Below are 5,604 nucleotides of genomic sequence, written 5' to 3'. Positions count from 1 at the left end.
AGACAGCGTTTGAATTCCCAAGTCGCCGTTCCGCGGGACGGAGCCCTGCTTTCCTGGAGATGGCTGAGCACCTGCCTGCCGGCGGGAAGCGGCAAACAAATCCCTCGCTTTGCTTTGCTTTGCTTTGCTTGGCTTTGCTTGGCTTTGCTTGGCTTGGCTTGGCTTGCGCGCGCAGCTTTTGCTTTATTTATTGAACTGTCTTTATCTCAACCTAGGAGTTTTCTCACTTTTACTCTTCTAATCCTCTCCCCCATCCCACCGGGGGCGGGGAGTGAGCCAGCAGCTGTGTGGGGCTTCATTGCCAGCTGGGGTTAAACCACAACAGAAGTATACCAGAATACTGAGCAGCCACGCCAGGGAGAGCAGGTCACAGGGATGGAGCAAACTGGACATGATTTTATTGTACTCCAGACCAGTGAAATGGTTCCAGGAATGGTTCCTGGACTCCTGAAATGTGATGTCCCACCTCTTTTCTCCAGAGATGTGCAGATCTGCACTGCCCCTCCCACTCCCACTCTGAGACATAGGTAGATGCCAGCAGCCAAGCAAAACAACATCTCAACATGAATAATTCAAAAATTAAGACCAAAGAGTGGAAAAAGATCAGTTTTCATGTACCTCAGCTTCGCTGTTACTCTGCTACCTCAGTCACCATGTGTGAATTGCGAATGTGAGCATGACTGCATCATCAGTTATACCTAAGGAAATGATTCTGCAAACAGTGGCCTTATGTAAATACTTTTTAGATTTTCTGTGCTGAATCACAAAACCTTGGAGTGAAAACACGGTGAGCAAAACAGCAGAGATATCTTTGATGATTAAGCCCTGGTGAAAAAGTTGCACATCCTAATTAGAACCTCACCAAAAACATTCTTCTCTTGTCCTGTCAAAAAGCATGAAGGAATGCTCATCCACTGGATTGCTAAAAGTTTGCAGGTTCTTTGTAACTTTGCATAGACGCATTCAGTATTTTATTTCTCTGCTTTGATTCCTATAATTTCAGTCCCACATAAAAGCCCCAGGCTGCTGTCAGAGTACCTCAGAGACATAAGCCTTTGACATGGAGGGAAGCAGTATCTCGTCTAATGACAGCTCACCTTTATAGCACAATTTCTGGGAATGGAATCCAGTCTTATCAAGAATAAAGAAAATTTAATTTTGAAAAATGAAAACTATATTTTCTGAACTGAAGATCGTTTAGTTTTTTCTCCTCATCTGATTTCCACAGCCTACCAGTAAGATTACTCTCACTGAGAGGTATTATTCAAACCTGTATCAGCATGTATTATTTTTTCCAGTCAATCATTTTCAGATTATTAAGGGAATGTGTTCAATGAGTGATTTCCAGCAGTTTGAGATGCACCTTTTGTATAACCCAGGCACCTCTGATGTACATTTCACCTAGCTGAGGGCAGTATCTTGCACACAATAATACACACCCCTCCTGAGAAACCCAACCACAGGCACATCTTGGCTCACTCTCTTGAGACTCTCTAAGCTTCAGATACCAATCTCAGAATAATCATACTGAAAATGACAACTTTCTCAGTCTCAAAGATTACTTCCCTTGAGGCTTCTCAGTTCTTCTTCTCAGACCATTTTCCTTCCTTCATACTCATGTCTTCTTTCCCATCCACCTCTCCCCTTCCTCTTTTTTCAACTCAGTTGTCTCCTTTGTTCTGTCCAGTCTTTCTGTCCTTCTACCCTCCCCTCGCACTTAACCGTTCAGTAAAGAGACAAGAACCCATCTCCATCATTTGTGTACATGTCCCCAGACAGACACTTGTTTGTGACTTGACTCATGGATGCCTCTCTTAAAATTCATAGACACATAAAAAGAGCAATTCCTAAAGCAGCAAAGTGGTTACAAACTTGCAAGGAAAGATCAAATATTCTCTGAAAGTCTTTGTCAGAGAATCACCATATGCTCACTTTTTCACCAGTGAGCTAGAGCACCAATGAATTGAAAACATCTTAATCCCTGTGATTATGGTAAAAAAACCCCAACAACCTTAATGCAATTATTCCTGAGAGTAAACAATGATCAATTTGAGTAAGGGTGGATAAACAAGATGGTTTGGGGTTTGTTTTGTACACATATAAAATTGGTTCTCTTATCTTGGGACTCTTCTCTGACTGTTAATCTTCTCCATGTGTTGTGCAAACTATTCTTTATTTGGGAACTTTCTTACATCAGTTTTGTGTGAAGAAAGAAATCAGACATACTTTACTGCTTAGCTATCCTGTTGAGTCCAAACAAATAGTCCCATCAGGTGACATCACCCTTACTAACCTTTAAGTAATTCCACCTACACAATGCTCCTTCAACAGCACTTACAAACAATGAAATGGAACATAAAAAAAAATAAATCAGAAAATGTTTCCAGTTGGATTGAGTCATCTGTACTTGTGAACATCTCGTGAACTATTCTGCAGCTCCAAGTTGAAATGAGACGTATTAACCTGCACAAGCGTAAAGCTATACACAGGCACTTAAATCTCATCATACAGATACATCCTTGCCCTCAAAAAACCCTCCTACAGGACTGCAGTAATATTGTGATGATCTCCTACATAAACTGAGCAAGTAATGAACTGGCTGTGACCTCCTCATACAGGCAGGTTATGAGAGAAGGCAGATCATTTCACATTTTTGCAAAGTGAATTACCTACGTACTGTTCTACATATGCAACATTCAAAACAAAAATAAATATTCCACACTCATTTCTCACCTCATAGCTGCTGGATGTTGCCATCTCCATCTTTGCTGTCTGGGAGCTATCTGCTGGTTATTGTCAAACTATTTATGTGCATAAGAAGAGGTGCATACGTTCACCAAAACTGAAGGAGAAAGAGTTTATCCTTCTTTTGTCATTGCTTTAGTAGAAGGTGTCTGTAGCAGAAGGTGTCTGTAGAAGACTCTTAAGAACACTCTTCCACTGCTGCAGTCACTGTCTTTTTGGAAATTGCTATTTTTAGAGCACTTAATGAAGATACTGTCAGTTAAATGACGTCTAAATGAGACTTCAGTCATCTTTCAGCTTTGAAATACAGTACAAACATGAATGGATATGTTCCAACATAAAAATATGAACATTTCTGTTCCTGCTTTTATGTCAGCTTCTTACACAAGAAATAACTCTAAAGCAAAATTCCCAAATGCATTAACTTTCCTTACTTTAATGAAATTAAAATGCAGGTGCTTTTCTTGAATTCTCTAGTGGTCTGGTTTTTTTACACAAGATGGTGTATGCTAGTTGTAGTACCCTAGAACACTACTAGACAAAAGTAACACATGGATAAGAAACCAGTAGTTTCTTCATTCAAGAAATGTTAGAGAGTTGAAAAAGCAACTCTCAAAATGAGGAGAAAAAGTATTCTGAGGAGATTTTCTTTCACCTTTTTGTTTTTTACCCCAGCAGATTTTAATACTTTTAGTACAGATCTCATAACACAGTATCTTTTGTCATTGATAACCTGCCAGGACATCACAGTGATGCTCTTGCTACATCACTGGCTTGCTAAAGAGAACAGACCAATGACAGATATTCACGACTATAATTCCACTACTGGGCTGTGTCAAGTTTTTCCTGATTCTCCAATCTGTGCTTATCTAGCTAGCTGTCAGTTTGCAGGACATTTATACATCTCCCATTTCTGGAATATCTGAGGGCTCAAATTTACAGATGCAGTCAGACTTCTATACATGGAGACAAGATGCTTGGGTTTAGGGTTTTTTTCAATGTCCTAATTATCTAAATTAATATATATTTGCACTTTTAGGCACTTCAGCCTGTTCCTAACCAGCCCTAAATGTTTTATGGAACAACAATTTGAATACATAGTCATTGCTCTTTAATTCTTAATCAGTCTAACCTCAGCTGAAACACATCCTTCGCATACCACACTTCCTGTCAATGACTTTTAAAGTATTTAGCTTTTATTTGTTAAGGTTTGCATCTAAGGTTGGTACATGTTTCCGCAGTTTCTCAGGACATCCTAAGCACAAGTTGCTGTTTCTTCAAATGCCTCTAAAGGTATGTTTACGCTGCAAGTCAAGCCCAAGTTCTAAGTTGTTCTCCAGGTCAAACCTGCTCAATCTCTTTGTTGCTTATATACAAACATACACCCAGGTACAGACTGAGGACAAGCAGTCTCAGGAACTCCCTGAGGTGGAGCCTGAACACTGACAGCAAGGTAAACACAGGTTGACCTTTCTGTTCCTGGTGATGTGAGTAAATCTTACATATCGAGGACCAAGCAGGCTCATCTTATTCTATCCTAAGCTCCACCTAAGCACAGCCCGAACATTTCAAGTCCAAGCTATAGCCAGTCTGTATAGTTGGATGTGGAATTACATAGGCTGCAGAAGTCACCATGATTAACCTCTAAGCATGCTCTTAATCTCCTAACACACTGAAAACTAAACAACTAAGTAGAACAATAAATCAGGTCAAAAGTCCTCCAGCATTCTCACCACAGTTTTAAAATTACACAGGATGAAGTTCAGACAAGACAGATCATGCTTAGACAGATAAGAGTACTTCCACAGATAAAATTACTTTGCTAAAACTAAATCCATGTTGTGTCCTCCTTTTAGGTAAACTGGCTAAGTCCTCCATGCACACAGGCCTATTGCAAAGAGAGCAGAACTTGCCCCTTCCTCAGTTTTAAAAGAGACCCTTTAAATTCCAACTTGTAAATGACCCTTGCATTAGCCATCCTTGTTAGCTGTTGGGAACAAAGATAAAATACAAGAAGAGAGCAGTCGGTGCTCTCCAGAAATACGTGTTTCCACTTACCCGGCCAGACATGTGAAGGAGCACCAGCAGCGCAGGACACTCCAGCCACCGCCGTGCGAGATGGACCAAGCAGCTGCAGGGTCAGGGAAGAGCACATCTATAGAGAGAGGAACACCAAGCACGAGTTCATTAACCCGCTCTCACTCATCCTAGCATGAAATTCAATAAACGGAGCTTGAGGCATGGTGCTGTAAGTTTAACATCTTTAAACGCGAAGGGGAAAAATCCAAGAACATTTATGAAGAATAAGCAAAATCAGGCATGTGCCCAGTCTGTGGGGGTAGCCAGATGCCTAATAGTGATTACTGCACACTCTTTCATCTAAATAGACCACAGGGAAGGAAGAGATGGAAACAATTTTACTTCATGTCCTTTATTTCAAAAGTATATGTGCAAGTGGCATGGGATGAGGAAAAGTCCCCACTCAGACTGTTTGTGCTCATAGGACATTTTAAAAAAACAGTACAACAAAAGAAACACATAAAACACCAGCCTTTTCACCTGCCACTTTAATGAATGTCTTTGGCACTGTTCTTCGGGCAAGGATCAATACCTAATTCCCAAGACATTTATTTAGGGATTTAAGACTTCCAATTGAGCCCTGCCTCGGGAGTTGTTCCCCTTCTCCCTGCCCCCCTGCTTTTTTTAGAAAGGAAAGAAGGAAAGGGGAAGGGGAAGGGGAAGGGGAAGGGGAATAAAGGAAAGGAAGGGGAAGGGGAAGAAAGGAAAGGAAGGGGAAGGGGAAGAAAGGGAAGGAAGGGGAAGGGGAAGAAAGGGAAGGGAAGGGGAGGGAAGGGAAGG

The sequence above is a fragment of the Phaethon aethereus genome (assembly GCF_964289735.1).
Source record: "Phaethon aethereus genome assembly, contig: HAP1_SCAFFOLD_339, whole genome shotgun sequence".
In the NCBI taxonomy this organism is placed as follows: domain Eukaryota; kingdom Metazoa; phylum Chordata; class Aves; order Phaethontiformes; family Phaethontidae; genus Phaethon; species Phaethon aethereus.
This window is presented reverse-complemented; position numbering follows the sequence as displayed.